At 37.8% G+C, this 18003-nt stretch overlaps 1 protein-coding gene across 3 annotated transcripts in view; it reads right to left on the reverse strand.

Moving 5' to 3' along the window:
* LOC120779590 overlaps nt 1-18003 on the reverse strand; it is a 152113-nt gene that overhangs the window by 15337 nt on the left and 118773 nt on the right. For 2 of the 3 annotated variants that reach the window (XM_040111934.1, XM_040111933.1), the window contains exon 1: nt 4285-4386. The exons of the other annotated variant lie outside the window; for it this stretch is intronic. The gene's annotated coding sequence lies outside the window, so the exon portion shown is untranslated. Of the gene's footprint in view, nt 1-4284; nt 4387-18003 lie in introns of those variants that run through there. 3 annotated transcript variants of the gene reach the window in all.

Genomic DNA, 18003 nt, shown 5'->3' on the forward strand with positions numbered 1-18003 from the left:
AAAACTATAGCTGAAACGAGAACAAAAAATGAAGTGCTGTGCTCTGCTCTGACGTAGCAGTAGCAAAAAATTGGGAGCGGTAGTAGAGCAGAGCTAATAATAATTTTCATTTGCTACCGCTCCGCATGTGTTTGTTGTTTTTTTTCTCTTTTGCTTAATCGAATAATTCAACCAAAAAAATGCTATGCAAATCATTTTGGTATTTGTTGCGTCAAGTGACTTTATAAATCTAAAATCAAATATTTTAAGAAATAAATTAATAAAATGAATTGGATAATAATTTTTTTTTTAAATATGTTTTATTTGCAATCTATTAAAAATAATAATAATTAGCAAATGAGATAACAAAATCATAATCTGACTTAAGTATATTACTGATATACAGTGATATCAATAATAATATACAATATTCATATCAAATGTTCTTATTTCTAGTGCTTATATTAACAAACTTAATACTACTAACTAACTAACTTACTACTTTGGAGGATGGAGTCATGTGTAGAAGTTCACGCAAGTGAGGACAGTTCTCTGATCGCCATTCACTTGGGAGTGGCCAGAAACGATTCTTTTACACATGGCTCAAGCAGCTCACTACTTCCGGTCTTTCACCAAGTATCCTCTGGGTAGCCTAAGAACATCCGTTCGAAGGCGAGCTAATGTGAGAAGGCGAAACATCCCCTACATAGGGTTGTGTGCTGGGTTTGGGACCCAATGAAAGGAAGCAACAACCCTCGGATGAGACACCCCCCTTTTGATGACGACCATGGCAAACGAAATAAGGACTACGATTTGAGGGCATGCACCTGGAATGTCCGGACCCTTAATTGGGAAGGTGCCGCTGCCCAGCTGATTGATGTCCTCGCGAAAATAAAGGCTGACATCACCGCCGTCCAAGAAATGCGATGGACGGGACAAGGACAGAGACGAATAAGTCCTTGTGACATTTACTACAGTGGCCATATAAAGGAGTGCAAGTTTGGTGGTGGATTCGTGGTGGGAAAGAGACTCCGTCGCCGAGTACTATCATTCACTCCGATGAATGAACGTCTAGCCACAATCCGCATCAAAGCGAGGTTCTTCAACATATCGCTGATTTGCGCCCACGCCCCGACGGAAGAAAGGGACGAGGTGACCAAAGATGCCTTCTATGAGCGCTTGGAGCGCGCCTATGAGAGCTGCCCCCGCCACGATGTCAAAATCGTGATTGGCGACTTTAACGCCAGAGTGGGCAAAGAAGGTATCTTTGGCACTACGGTCGGTAAATTCAGCCTCCACGAGGAAACATCCCCAAATGGGTTAAGGCTGATTGACTTCACCGGGGCCCGAAATATGGTTATCTGTAGTACTAGATTCCAGCATAAAAAGATTCATCAAGCTACCTGGCTGTCTCCGGATCGAAAAACTACCAACCAGATTGATCATGTTGTGATAGACGGAAGACACGTCTCCAGTGTTTTAGATGTGCGTGCGCTCCGAGGTCCTAACATCGACTCGGACCACTATCTTGTTGCAGCCAATATTCGCACCCGCCTCTGTGCAGCAAAAAACGCACGCCACCAAACACAAGGAAGGTTCGACGTCGAGAAGCTGCAATCACAAAAGACAGCCGAATGATTTTCTACTCGGCTTGCACTCCTGCTTTCTGAGAGCACTCGTCAACAACTCGGTATAAGAGAACTGTGGGACGGCATTTCAAATTCCTTACGTACAGCTGCAACCGAAACCATTGGTTTTCGGAGAGTGCAAAAGAACAGCTGGTACGACGAGGACTGCCGTGTCGCAGCGGAGAGAAAACAGGCTGCCTACCTCGCAACGTTACGATCGACCACAACACGTGCCGGATGGGATAGATAGGGGAAGAAAAAGAAAGAGGCTGAACTGCGTGAGTACGAAGAGCTTGATGAGCTGGCCGACAAAGGTAATGCTCGAAAATTCTACGAAAAAATGCAGCGGCTTACAGAAGGTTTCAAGACCGGAGCATACTCTTATAGAACCCTCAAAGGTGATCTAGTGACTGATGCCCAGAGCATACATAAATTATGGAGGGAACACTTCTCCAGCCTGCTGAATGGCAGTGAACGCACAACGCCAGGAGAAGGCGAACCCGATTCCCCAATCGATGACGATGGAGCAGACGTTCCATTGCCCGACCATGAAGAAGTTCGAATAGCAATTGCCCGCAAAGCGGCAGGGGCCGACGTATTGTCGGCCGAGCTATTCAAACACGGCGGCGAAGAACTGATAAGGAGCATGCATCAGCTTCTTTGTAAAATATGGTCGGACGAAAGCATGCCCAACGATTGGAATTTAAGTGTGCTATGCCCAATCCATAGAAAAGGAGACCCCACAATCTGCGCCAAATACCGTGGGATTAGCCTCCTCAACATCGCATATAAGGTTCTATCGAGCGTATTGTGTGAAAGATCAAAGCCCACCGTCAACAAACTGATTGGACCTTATCAGTGTGGCTTCAGACCTGAAAATCAACAACCGACCAGATATTCACCATGCGCAAAATCTTGGAAAAGACCCGTGAAAGAAGAATCGACACACACTACCTCTTCGTCGATTTCAAAGCTGCTTTCGACAGCACGAAAAGGAGCTGCCTTTATGCCGCGATGTCAGAATTTGGTATCCCCGCAAAACTATTACGGCTGTGTAAACTGACGTTGAGCAACACGAAAAGCTCCGTCAGGATCGGGAAGGACCTCTCCGAGCCGTTCGATACCAAACGAGGTTTCAGACAAGGCGACTCCCTGTCGTGCGACTTCTTCAACCTGCTATAGAAAATAGTTCGAGCTGCAGAACTAAATAGAGAAGGTACCATCTGCTATAAGAGTTACAGCTGCTGGCGTATGCCGATGATATTGATATCATCGGCCTCAACACCCGCGCTGTTAGTTCTGCTTTCTCCAGGCTGGACAAGGAAGCACGGAAAATGGGTCTGGCAGTGAACGAGGGCAAAACGAAATATCTCCTGTCATCAAACAAACACTCGTCGCTTTCGCGACTTGGTTCTCACGTCACTGTTGACAGTCATAACTTTGAAGTTGTAGATAATTTCGTCTATTTAGGAACCAGCATTAACACCACCAACAATCTCAGCATGGAAATCCAACGCAGGATTGCTCTTGCCAACAGGTGCTACTTCGGACTGAATAGGCAATTGAAAAGTAAAGTCCTCTCTCGACGAACAAAAGCTAAACTCTATAAGTCGCTCATAATTCCCGTCCTGCTGTATGGTGCAGAGGCTTGGGCGATGACAACAACCGATGAGTCGACGTTACGAGTTTTCGAGAGAAAAGTTCTGCGAAAGATTTATGGTCCTTTGCGCATTGGCCACGGCAAATATCGCATTCGATGGAACGATGAGCTGTACGAGATATACGACGACATCGACATAGTTCAGCGAATTAAAAGACAGTGGCTACGCTGGCTGGGTCATGTTGTCCTTATGGATGAAAACAATCCAGCTCTGAAAGTATTCGACGCAGTACCCACCGGAAGAAGCAGAGGAAGGGGAAGACCTCCACTCCGTTGGAAGGATCAAGTGGAGAAGGACCTGGCTTCGCTTGGAATATCCAATTGGCGCCACGTAGCGAAAAGAAGAAACGACTGGCGCGCTGTTGTTAACTCGGCTATAATCGCGTAATAATCGAAGAATACTAATATTTAATACCGTAGTAATATATGTTATTAATTCCTAAATGGGAGATCTAGAATATGTTGTCTTTTGAGTCTAGTAATTTCATTGCTGTCATCTAATAACATAATTGCCAAAGGATTGTCATGATAACTGATTCTGTGTAAATATGCTGTACTAAATCTTTTAATCTCAGCTTTAACAAAAGGCATATTAAGATCTGTATAAATGGATTTATTTGCTATAAACCAAGGGGCGTTTGTAATTAGTCTTAGGGTTTTTGACTGAAATCTTTGTAAAATTTCAATATTTGAATTACTAGCAGTGCCCCAAAGCTGCACACTGTAGGTCCAGATAGGTTTTAGTATGCTTTTATATAATAGCAATTTATTTTCAAGATGTAACGGCGATTTGTATCCGAGTAGCCAATACAGTTGCTTGGTTTTTATTAATTTAATTAATTGCTTATTTTTAGCTTTTATGTGCTGTTTCCATGTTAACCGCTTGTCCAAGTGCATGCCAAGGTATTTAGCGCAATTACTTTTAGGTATAGCATTGTCATTTAAAAGCAAGGAAGGGCTATCGCTTCGCCTTAATGTAAATAAAATATGCATTGATTTACTCGTATTCACGTTTACCTTCATTCTCCAGCAATCTAACCAAGTTTGTATCTTATTCAATTCTTCTTGCACCAAATTAGTTGCTTCTCAAGTAATTTTGGCAGCTGGTTACGCATTGTGAATGATCTACATTAGAAAAGCAAGAGAGAATAAACAAAGAAAACAAACTTTGTGCGTAATATGTATGTGTGTATGTGTATGGTAACATAAATATTTTCATTGAGATTTAAGAAATGTTGTTTATGATTGGTAGGTTTTATATCGGGTGATTTTTTAAGAGCTTGATAACTTTTTAAAAAAAAAAAACGCATAAAATTTGCAAAATCTCATCGGTTCTTTATTTGAAACGTTAGATTGGTTCATGACATTTACTTTTTGAAGATAATTTCATTTAAATGTTGACCGCGGCTGCGTATTAGGTGGTCCATTTCGGAAAGTCAATTTTGGGCAACTTTTTCGAGCATTTCGGCCGGGAATAGCCCGAATTTCTTCGGAAATGTTGTCTTCCAGAGCTGGAATAGTTGCTGGCTTATTTCTGTAGACTTTAGACTTGACGTAGCCCCACAAAAATAGTCTAAAGGCGTTAAATCGCATGATCTTGGTGGCCAACTTACGGGTCCATTTCTTGAGATGAATTGTTCTCCGAAGTTTTCCCTCAAAATGGCCATAGAATCGCGAGCTGTGTGGCATGTAGCGCCATCTTGTTGAAACCACATGTCAACCAAGTTCAGTTCTTCCATTTTTGGCAACAAAAAGTTTGTTAGCATCGAACGATAGCGATCGCCATTCACCGTAACGTTGCGTCCAACAGCATCTTTGAAAAAATACGGTCCAATGATTCCACCAGCGTACAAACCACACCAAACAGTGCATTTTTCCGGGATGCATGGGCGGTTGGCCACCAAGATCATGCGATTTAACGCCTTTAGACTATTTTTTGTGGGGCTACGTCAAGTCTAAAGTCTACAGAAATAAGCCAGCAACTATTCCCGGCTTTGGAAGACAACATTTCGAAGAAATTCGGGCTATTCCGGCCGAAAATGCTCGAAAAGCTGCCCAAAATTGGACTTGAATGGACTCCAAGACGCAGCCGCGGTCAACATTTAAATGAAATTATCTTCAAAAAGTAAATGTCATGAACCAATCTAACGTTTCAAATAAAGAACCGATGAGATTTTGCAAATTTTATGCGTTTTTTTTTAAAAAAAAGTTATCAAGCTCTTAAAAAATCACACGATACAACATTTCAAAATGGAATATGCTTCATAATAATGATTTCAACTAATTTAGGATGAATTTAACGATTACTTCGAATTTCCTTCAAGAAACAATTGTTGATTTGATGTTTCTTCGCAAAACCAGGTTTGCCATATTCACATTTTACTGAAAAAAAGTATCAAAAATTAGTACTAGATCTCTTGAGAGCTGCTTACTAGCACAAGTAAATTTATCGCAGGAAAGTTTCTTGACCGTTTCTTAAGCGTTTTTTTATATGAAGTTTTTACGTTTCTTGAGAGCTGCGTACTAAGCTTCAGGTATGTCCGAGGTAAAAATGGTGTAAAGTACAGGACCAAGCACACTACCCTGTAGTACTCCAGCGTTTATGAATCTTATCTCAGACGTTTCGTCATTTATTTTTACATAAAATAACCTACCAGTTAAATAAGACTTAAGAATTAGAAATATCTGAGAGGAGAATATGTTTTTTAACATTTATCAAATGCTTGCTGAATGTCCAAAAATGCTGCTGAAAAGTATTATTTACGTTCTAAAGTGTCAGTAATGTAGTTAACTACACGGTGACATTGTTCGGGTGTACCGTGATAACGGCGAAACCCAAATTAATGTTCAGGTATTACCTTATTCTCCTTTAATAGTGACAATATTCTACGCAAAAATATTTTTTCAAATATTTTGGAGAATAAAGATAACAAACTGATTGGTCTATATGAAGTGATTTCATTCTCAGGTTTACCTGCTTTTAGCGTAATATGTTTCATTGGTAGAGATTCTTGACAGGGTATATCAAGAAATTCTAATATTGCAGTATCATTGTTGCTACCACTACAACCAAAAGCAGTGAACGTAGCTTCAAGGTATTTACTGAGCGCATTTGCTTTGCTTATGTCTGATCTACACCAAACGTTATTACCGTCTTACATTTCTTTTTCAAGTCTTTTTAGATATTTTGTAGCATTTCAAATCTTATGATCTTCATTGTTTCTATAATTTATACTCTCAATATAATCAGAAATCGATTTATTTTTGAAGTCTTTTAATTTTTCTTTTAGCTCTTTGTGACTTTATTTAGATTAGTTTTGTCAATTGGATTTCTACTGATTTGCCACTTTATTCGTAAACGTATTTTACTCTGAATTAATGATCTAATCTCTGCATAGACATGAATCAGTTTTATGGGATGTAAATTCATTACTTTTTGGGGAAGTAGCAGCAAAAGCTGCTTCGTGAATTAGGTTTGTAAACCTTCAACTGCATCATCCAGTTCAACTTGGAGATTTAATAGAAGTGTTAAGCATTATGGTTTGCGATATCCAATCTTGAAAAACTCTAATTTCACTTTTATTGCTTAAAGCAAAATATTTTCTTGCATGCTTAACATTAACTTGAAGTGTTGTAACTCACTATGATAGGCGAGTGATCAGAGCTTAGTTCATCAGAGAGCTAACAGCATCTAACAGTTGAGTTGGAATACCTTTGTATGCAACAAAATCTAGAAGGTCAAGAATTTTTAATGGATCACTCGGCCAGTATGTAGGCTCATCGCTTGACAGAGTTCGTAAATTATTCTTTATAATACATTTATAAAGCTCTACCCTTTGGATTTGTAGTACGTGAGCCCCACCAGCGATGCTTAGCTTTTGTAATTACCTCCTACAAAAAATCTTTGACCGAGTGAGCTATGATATTCCGTGGTTGTTATACTATGCCTTGGTGATGAGTACAAAGCATAAATGTGTAAAACATTATTGTTAGATTTAATTTTTATTCCGGCAGCTTGTATAGATGGGGTTTGAATTGGTTCAAGTGCGCCATATTTGATACAAGACTTAATTAAGATTGCACAGCCAGCATGAGCCCTGTTACTTGGATGATTAGAGGCGACTATATCATAATTTTTTATTTGTAAGAATGTTTTATTTGTGAAGTGTGTTTCTGACACTAACAAAATGTCAATAAAATTTAGATTTAAAAATATTTCAACTTCTTGAGTAAGAAGGGATATGCCATTGGCATTCCATATTGCTAATCTTAAGTTCACTTGCATAGCTTGTTAAGAAGTAGAGACATCATGTTAAGTAGAGTGTTTGTTAATTCTATTTGTTTTTCTAGCAGCTGTTCAATTTTTATCATCGCATTTTGTTCATTTTTTGAATTACTTTTTAGTACATTAGAATAAGTCTGCTTAGTATTGTCACTTGCCTCATTGTTAGTGGAGTTTAATTTAGGTAACCCATTACTTAAGCTAGGGAAGTTTTGTTGGTCCATATATTTTTCCTCTCTTCTATTATTTGCATAAACCGGTTTTTTTTTGTACAAGTTGTTGGTATACAGCGCAGCCTTTATAATTCGCTGTATGGTTTTGCATGCAGTGGACACATGTGGGTAATGTGTCTTTGGGTTTAGTGCATTGAGCGGTTGGATGCATTAAATTACAATTTACACATTTATACTGTTTTTTGCAATACGATTTAGTATGCCCAAATTCCTGACATCGATAGCATTGAACAATGTCATTAGTTTGACCAGGAGCCTCTACCTTAATAATAGCATTATTTAAGTGCTTAAGCTCATAAATTTCTTTATTGTTGGCGCTGGGCTCCAAATCAACAAAGAATATTGATAGTGGTTGCTTAGTGATGCTACTTTTAACATTAGAAACATTTCGTACTTTATGAACTAATGCAGAAATGTTATTAATTATTTCCTCCAAAGCAGTGAAAAAGTGAATACCTTTTATCACTACTCTATATGATCGCTCCTGTTTGGGTTGATATGTGTGAAAACACACCTTAACACTATCTAAATGTTTTAACACTTTTCTATATGAATCAATATAATTTTTCATAACTCTAATTTGTCCATCACTTAGCGACTTATATCTAAAATCTTTTTTGGCAACTATTCTTGAAATAGAGTTTATCATTTCGCTTATGTTATGAACCCCAGGTATGATTAACGGCGGTGGCTTTGTAGCATTGAACACTTCTCTTTCGTTCTCATCATCGTTTAACACAGTATCGTCATTATCACTTAGGAAGTCCAATCTATTTGGTTGTATAAGAATTTGTTTTGTTTTTCATGGAGTTTAGGAGACTTATTTTTTGCACGTTTTCCACTTTTGCTTGAAATTTTCTGCCAGTTTTCTCCCGATGCATTCATTTTACAATGATTCACTGAACTCAGCTTTCTGTTTCTTTGATTCGAACTTTGAGGCACCCCACGAGTTTCCGTAGATATTATATACACTTTCAAATAACGATTCTCAATATACGAATTAAATTAAATGTATATTTCTTGGCAATAATATATTTTTAAGAAATTATTGAATTTTCGTAATTTTATATGAGCTTGAGAAAATTTATTTGCTTCCGTTTCAACGCCTGCTTTTTTTTAATAACTGAATAAATTATAAAATATTTTTTATATTATGTAAAATATTTACCATTTTTATATTACTAAAAACATCATCTATTACAAATGTATTACAATACTCAATTACTATTTCGAGATTTAATTTGAACTACATATCGTCACCTGAAATGCAAAATAACGTATCATCAAAAAATTCGAAATTGAGTGTCTTATTGATTACGCTTCACTACTTCAAATTACATACATAATATTACATGTGTTCAACATTTTCTGGTTCTCCGATCAAATATAAACTAGTTTTAACCAATATTAAATTTTCATTCACTCATGTTCCATTTTATTTCGTGTTTCATTCATGCCACTGTAAATTTCGGAAAATCTTGTTACGTTATTTTGCATTTCAGGTGACGATATACTTTCTCATTTTTTTTATACACATACATACCACTAGTTTAAGATATTAGGTTAAGTTTTAGGCTAAGCCATGAAATTCTGGTAATAAAGGATTCTATTGTACAAAAACCATTATCGCGAACTGACGTTTTCTTAACCGGCATCTTTTAAATTCGCTTAGGCACAGGCACGTTCTCAGTAATTCGCGCAACCCAATTAATTTGTTCGTCCTACAAAAAAACTGCCTGGTTCAGAAGCAAAATCAGTATAACCCATATACTAAGCATGTTAGATATGAAAATTTTTACTTATATCTTTCTATTTTTTAATTACTAAATTTTCAAATGATTCTTTCATGAATTTCGAGCCAATGCTTATGATTTGAAATGTAATTTTTGTACTTATGAGTTGTATTGAATTTTAACATAAAGAGATAAAAAAGTATCCTATGTCCTTACCCTGCTTCTAAGCTACCTCTCCATCGATTGTTAGCCAAATCGGTTCAACCGTTCTTCAGTTATAAATGTTGTAACTAATACGACTTTTTTTATATGCAAACATAGATGACAGAAAATAGCAAAAAAAAAAAATAAAATAAAAAACAAACACATGCGAGAGCTGTAGCAAATGAAAATTTTCATAATAGAAATTTTGCTGCTACGGAGTAGTAAATGAAAATCCCTGGATACCAGGGATAATGGGATGCCCAACTTATTCCAGTGTGAGAGCGCCTCAAAATAAGCGTTTTTTATAACATTTTCCATTATTGCCAGATCGAACAAAATAAGAATTTTTGGGCATTTAAATTAAAACACCCAACATTTATTACGATTGCAAACTATTATATGTATATTGTACTTTTAATATATGACGGAACTATTTAGATCCTATTTTATGATTTTATGGTATATTAAAACAACTGATCTTTCAATACTTAATAAGGTGAATTAAGCCTGTTAGTTCTCAATTAATTAATGTTTTTAATCATTTGTAATTGAAATATAATTCTACTATGCAAAACGTTTCATGATATACATATATTTAAATTTCTAATTTTCTTTGATTTTCATTGTCTTAAATTTTTATTAGCGATCTTGAACGGCGGCAACAAATTCCTCTGTTCACATATATGTACATATTTTTGGTATAATTTCAATCTGGCCGCTCCAGTCATTCCAATTGCAAAACGTAAAACCTACCCAATCCAGTCAACTGGCAAATTACAGTAGGTGAGCGGTTCTCACATTTCCAGTGACAGGAGAGTTGGGGGTCTCTTTATCTCAGCTGGATACACCTACTAAACTTCGTGTTTCAATTAAAAAAAAAAAAAATTAAAAAAATAAATGTTAATTTCAAATAAAGTGTAAATGAAATTAAATTAAATAATAAAAAATATCATTTTTTCATCGCATGTCAGTCTCTTACATTTCGAGCTCATTTTGTAACGCTCACTAACTTTAAAATGATTTTATCTATTGTTGAATGTGTTTTGTTTTTAATTTTTAATATTTTTGATAAATAACATGTCATTAACTTATTTCTAAATAAAAAATTTCTATACCGCAAAAAGAACCGCTATAAAGTGTTGTCAAATATGCACAACACTTGAAAATTTTTAGTAGAATGTTTTGCGTAGCCATAAGTGTATTTCAACCAAACTTGTTAAAGGAAAGTCTTTCCAAATACTCGTATTACTTACTGTGAAAATATATAAATCAGGGAGTGGGCATGGTTATCAGCGTGGTTATCAGCCCACTCCCTATATCGGTTACGTTGAAAACTATTAAAAGTGCAATAATTCATTAGGTAAATGCATCAGAGACAGATAATTTTACGCCAAAAATAATACGGAAGCGCTTCAAGGGAGCCGATGTTAAAATTAGACAATGGCAGGTCACTCCCATCTTTGTGTGAAATGATATATCTCAAAAGGTCCTTAACCGATTCTAACCTAATTTTGCACTTGATATGATTTGTATTTTAATGTGATATTGTGAAATCGAGCTACACCGTCGCCTACTCCCCATATATCACAGTATAAATTTTATAATTTTTCACTTTACAATAGATAGTTTCAGGTTCTATTATTCTTTTAGCCCACATATTCCTTATATAAGGATTTTCAAGCATCCCCTTGAGTTTATTCCAAAATTATTTGTCCGTAATGGCATTTATGTTGGTCAATAACATATATGTGATATTTCTATGTTTTCAGAAACATAATGTTGTTAAGCCCTGAATATGAATTAAATTGGTCAAGACCATGATCTATACTCTTATTCCTAATAATAATAATTTCCATTTCACTGGTTGCATAAAGCGAATATATTAAATTTAGCTTATTTGCCTTAGTTTTTCTCGCATGTATGAAATTTGATGAAAGAATTTCACCGCCTATGATTTGAAAATTGCCAGAGTATAAAATGTTCGGTTTTTACCATCTGACCACGGGTTTGGAAAAAGCTAAGTACATCCAAACTTAGCTTAACTTAACTCTTTTTTTTTGGATGTACTTAGCTTCTTCCAAACCCGTGGTCAGATGGAAAAAAAGCTTAAATACAGTTAAGAGAAAAATTAAGAATGTTGTATTAACAACAGAGGATGGAGTCATGTGTAGAAGTTCACGAAAGTGAGGAAAGTTCTCTGACAGCCATTCACTCGTGAGTGGGCAGAAACGATTCATTTATTCTCATATGGCTCAAACAGCTCACGATTTCCGGTCTTAGACCAAGTATCCTAAGAACATCCGTTTGGAGGCGAGCTAAAGTGAGAAGGCGAAACATCTACTCCACAGGGTTGTGAGCTGGGTTTGAGACTCGCCACGTAAAAACCGCCCCAATGAAAACCAACCAACAGCCTCGGACGAGGGACCCCTCTTTTGATGACAACCATGGCAAACGCATTAAGGATTATGATTTTATGGCATGCACCTGCAATCTCCGGTCCTTTAATTGGAAAGGTGACACTACTCAGCTAGTTGATGCCCTCGTAAAAATAAAGGCTGACATCACCGTCGTCCAAGAAGTGCGATGGACGGGACAAGGATTGAGACGAGAAGGTCCTTGTGCCATTTACTACAGTTTTCATATAAAGACGCGCAAATTCGGTGTAGGATTCGTGGTGGGAGAGAGACTTCGTCGCCGTATCTTGGCATTCACCCCGGTGGATGAACGTATGCCCAACATACGCATCAAAGCGAAGTTCTTCAGCACATCGCTGATTTGCGCCCACGCCCCGACGGAAGAGAAGGACGATGTGACCAAAGATGTCATCATGTCAAAATTGTGCTTGACGACTTCAACGCCAGGGTGGGCAACGAAGGTATCTTTGGCGTAATAGTCAGTAAATTCAGCCTCCATGATGAAACATCCCTAAACGGGCTGAGGCTGATCGACTTCGTCGGGACCGGGCTATGGTTATCTGTAGTACTAGATTCCAGCATAAGAAAATTCATCAAGCTACCTGGTTGTTTCCGGATCGAAGTGCCACCAACCATATAGATCATGTTGTGATAGACGGTAGACACGCCACCAGTGTTTTAGACGTGCGTACGCTCCGAGGTCCTAACATGGACTGGAACCATTATCTTGTTACAGCCAAGATACGCACCCGTCTCTGAGCATAATAAACTTCACGTCAACAAACACAAGGAACTTTCAACATCGAGAAACTGCAATCGCAACAGACAGCCGATCGATTTTCTATTCGGCTTGTACTCCAGCTCTCTGAAAGTACTCGTCAACAACTCGGTATAAGGGAACTGTGGAAGGCATTTCAAGCTCCTTACGTCAACAAACTAATTTGTGATTTGTGTGTGGCTTTAGACCTGGAAAATCAACAACCGACCATCATCATCATGCGCCAAATCTTGGAAAAGGCATATGAAAAGAGAATCAACACGCATAACCTCTTCGTCGATTTCAAAGCTGTTTTTGACAGCACGAAAAAGAGCTGGCTTTATGCCGCGATGTCTCAATTTGGTATTCCCGCAAAACTAATGCTGTGGTAACTGATATTGAGCCATACCAAAAGCTCCATCAGGATAAGGAAGGACCTCTCCAAGCCGTTCGATATCTAACGAGGTATGCGACTTCTTTAATCTACTACAGCTGCTGGCATACACCTCAACAACCGCGCCGTTAGTTCTGCTTTCTCCAGAATGGATAAGGCAATGAAGCAAATGGGTCTGATGGTGAACGAGAGCAAGACGAAATATCTTCTTTCATCAAACAAACAGTGGTCGCACTCGCGAATAGGCTCCCACTTCATTGATGGCAGTCATAACTACGAAGCCGTAGATAATTTTGTCTATCTTGGAACCAGTATTAACAGCAACAACAAAGTTAGTCTCGAAATCCATCGCAGAATAACTCTTGCCAACAGGTGCTATATCGGACTAAGTAGGCAATAGAGAAGTGAAGTCCTCTCTCGACGAACAAAAACCAAACTCTATAACTCATTATTTTCGTCCTGCTATATGGTGCAGAAGAATGGACGAAAACCCTCCAGCTCTGAAAGTATTCGACGCAATACCCGCCGGGGGGAAGCGGAGGAAGAGGAAGACCTCCACTCCGTTGGAAAGATCAGGATGAGAAGGACCTAGCTTCGCTTGGAATCGCCAATTGGCGCCACATTGCGAAAAGAAGAAACGCTTGTTTGTTCGCCAGTAAAGAAGAAAAGTATTAACAATGTTTTATACATTTAAAATCTTGCAGTTCCGTTCTTAGATTTTAAAGTTTAACCAACTTTTTTTCTTTTTTAATATCGGCTTAAAGGGTAGTACTATTAAAAGCTGAAATAAGTGTTTCACTAAGTGTGTATACAGAGTTTGTCCGGAAAGTAAAAGGACGGAGTCGATTTAAAAAAATTGATTGAACCAATCGTTTTAACTCTTTAAAAACTTTTAAGGCGCCTTCTGCGTCGATGTAGCGCTACTAGCGCGATTTCCAAGCATTGAAGGCATCACTGAAGGCATTCTCCGGAATAGCCTTGAAAGCCAAGGTGCATGCTGCTTGGATCCCCTTTCATCGGCCTTTTCAGGCAAGGAAACAAAAAAGTCCGGAGACCACATCTGGACTGTAGGGCGGCTGCGGAAGCGTTGGGATGCCGGCCTTGGTTAGGTATCTATTCACAAGAAAGGCAGTGTGAGCAGGGGCGTTGTAGTAGTGCAACTTCCAATCAGCTGCGTTGTCTTGTCGGAGCCGATTGACCCTTCGTTTCAGTTTCTTGAAGACTTCCACGTAAAACTTGGCGTTGACGGTTTGTCCAGGAGGAACAAATTCGATGCCACCGAAACACCACTTCTAAAGCAACATCTGGTTAAGCCTGTTTGATCAAATCAAATGTCTCTGTCGCAGATTTACCGAGTTTCAAACAGAACTTAATCGCGTACCCTTGCTCTAACGAACGCTGCATTTTCGGCTTCAAACACGTCGCACGAAAATGTTTGTCCTGACTCTCCAGGTGCTCGGAGACAATTGACCAGCCGCTCGTACGTTGGGTTATGATATAAACAGAATGTATCAAAATAACGTTAAAGAAAATGTATCAAAACAATCTTGAGTTTGAATACCCCATTAACCTTATCTTAGAACAAAGGTAATTTATCTAAGCCAACAATATATATGTAAACAAACCTAAACAAATATAATAATATCTTAACAAACTGTCAACTAGTAACAAGGAAAGATACTAGTTAGTAGAAATAGAAGAAAGAACCGTATAGTAAGTTAGTCTTAAGAGTATTAATAAAAAGTACACTCGATCGAATCGATGCATATGAACAGAATTTTTAAAGCATAACACGAACAAGTCCTGTGAAGTTCTATTTTACAACTGCGGGAGGATACAGACGACAACCATTTACACAGAAGGCTAGCCAGGCGGCACTACTAGCCCCGTCGTCGTCGAAGATAAACTCCAGCGTAGTAAACAAAGTCAGTGCCCAGCTCTATCACAATCAGAAAACGAACTTTTGGAAAACATCATCAAAACAACTAGGCACGAAGGAGCAACCTCTCACTTACCTACCAATGTTCATTTAGCCCAGAAAAGTTCACACTACAAGAACTGACAGCAAAATCCTTAGCGGATTAACAGACCTATCACTGATGCAACAGGGGATTCAGCCAAAACAATAATTCGGATGAAAAACCTGCCGACGTTCTCAAAGTTACAAAAAGTGATAACATCAATGCCATTACAAATAATTTCATCTTAAGAGGAGCCCATCATGGTAGACAGTACCTATTCCTATAATTTAGACAATATAAGCTCCAAACTATTTTCAATGGTTATAACAAGTAGAGAACAATTCAATATGCAAAATACCAATGTTGAAAGACAGCATAGTATTTTGGTTATTTTGGTTTTAAATTCTTGTTCGAATTATGACACATCTTTCCTTCTTCCGATCAGCGTGACGAGATGAATCGATTTAGGTATGTCCGTCTGTATATACAAAATCAATAGTTTCCGGAACAAGTACTAATTTTGGACGACCTTTCCCAAATTTGTATTGGAGTGATCTAATCTTCTTCTTTATTGGCATACAGCTCATCGTTCCATCGAATGCGTTATTCGCCGTGGCCAACGTGCAAAGGACCATAAATCTTTCGCAGAACTTTTCTCTCGAAAACTCGCAACGCCGACTCATCGGTTGTTGTCATTGTCCAAACTCCTGCATCATATAACAGGACGGGAATTATGAGTGACTTATAGAGTTTGGTTTTTGTTCGCCGAGAGGGAGTGATCCAATACATCAATTAAATTCACCATATCATCGATAAGCACTGGTCCTTCATGGCGCTTCATCACCAAAACCTAAATTAAGTTCATCAATGCTCTGTAGCTGAGATAACCCACGCCGAAAGTTGTAAAAATAATTACGCCAAAATGTTTACGATTATTTTAAATATTTTAAGTAAATGTAAACAACACAAATATCGTTCGGAGTACGTATTTTTTTTTTTTGTGTTTTATTGAAACGTAACAAAATATGGTTTTACATTTCATTCGAATTGCAACTAGTGACAAATGTACTAACAAGCAATATTTTTCATAACATATACGGAAAAACAATAAAAGCTCTATTAAGAACCTTTTTCAAAAATAAACTTTGTATTAAAACTAAATATTATAATATCTGTTATTTGCTTAGAAGGTCATGGAACTTTGTTCTTTTCAATCTGCGCCTGCTATTTCTAGCCTCTCCTAGTTATCGGTCTTCAGCGTTTACGTGGTTTTGCAACCTTGTGGCATGTTTCGATGCCGTTTCGCGAATGACTTCCCGAACCATTTTTATGTGAAGATCACGATGTAGATCTGAGTTCCGTATGTACCACGGGGCATTTACAATTTTTCGCAGGACTTTATTTTGGAATCTTTGCACCATTTCGATGTATAACGGTGCAGCGCATCCCCATAGCTGAATTCCGTATGTCCAAATGGGCTTTAACGTTTGATTGTAGACTAAAATTTTATTTGAGGTTGTTAGAGGTGATTTCTTGCCGATTAACCAATTTATTTTGTTGTATTTTAGTTTTAGTTCTGCAACTTTTCTTTGGATATGTTCCTTCCACTTTAACTTTGCATCCAGCGTCAAACCAAGATATTTCGTCGAGGTGGAGTACGGAATTACTTCATTCCCAATATATAAGAGGTAAGAGGCAAGTAGCTCAATTAGATGCTGTGGGAAGATAAGTCTTAATTTATGAAGTAAGCCATGGTGCCATACTCTGTCAATCGCCTGAGATACATCAAGAAAAACAGCTGTGCAAATTTGCTTTTTTTCCATCTCATCCTCAATTATATCTGTTATTCGATGAACTTGATCGATTGTAGAATGTTGCGATCTAAATCCAAACTGATGAATTGGTATAAGGTCCTTTTCTTCAATTATGTTCTGAAGTCTTTTTATAATTATAAATTCAAGTAATTTGGACAAAATAGGCAACAGTGAGATTGGACGATATGATGATGCTTCCTGTGCGCTTTTCCCGGGTTTTTGTACCATAATGATTTCAGATACCTTCCATGACAATGGAATGTATCTGAGATTTAAGCAAGCGTTTATTATCGATGTAAGTTTTTCTAATGCTTTCCGCGTTAGATTTTTCAGTACCTCAGCTGTCACCAAGTCGAAACCGGGCGCTTTTCTTGGTTTAAATCTACTTTTAACTATATTTTTCACTTCTTTAATTGTTGCTGGTTGGATTTCTTCTACGCATTGCGATCCTTCCATCTGAGGTAAAGTTCCATGGAACAGAATAGGACTAAACGTTTTAGCGAGTTTCTCTGAAAAAACTTCCGCTTTTTCTTCGTCGCTTTTGGCCCAGGATCCGTTTGGCTTTCTGAGCGGTGCATTTGACAATATTGGTTTCCTAGCATTTTTTACTGCTTTCCTAAGGGAATAATCGGATTGTTTGTTTAGCGTTAGTTTCTCAATATAATTAGAAATATTTTGATTCGTGAATAACTTCATTTTAGTACTGAGAAGCTTGGTTAAATTGTTCAGTTCTGTCTTATATTGGGAAAATCCCGTGATTTGCCATTTTTTGCGTAGTTTTCTCTTTTTCTTTATGAGATCTAAAATGTCCGATGGATATTTAATATAAAAGTTTTTTTGTTTAGGAACAGGAGTACTTTTCCAAGCCGATTCCTGAATAGCTTTCGTAAATGTATGAACTTTATCTTCTAAGATATCTTGAGTTGTTATATTTGCTTCAAAAT

This window comes from Bactrocera tryoni, unplaced genomic scaffold, assembly GCF_016617805.1.
Source record: "Bactrocera tryoni isolate S06 unplaced genomic scaffold, CSIRO_BtryS06_freeze2 scaffold_11, whole genome shotgun sequence".
Lineage (NCBI taxonomy): Eukaryota > Metazoa > Arthropoda > Insecta > Diptera > Tephritidae > Bactrocera > Bactrocera tryoni.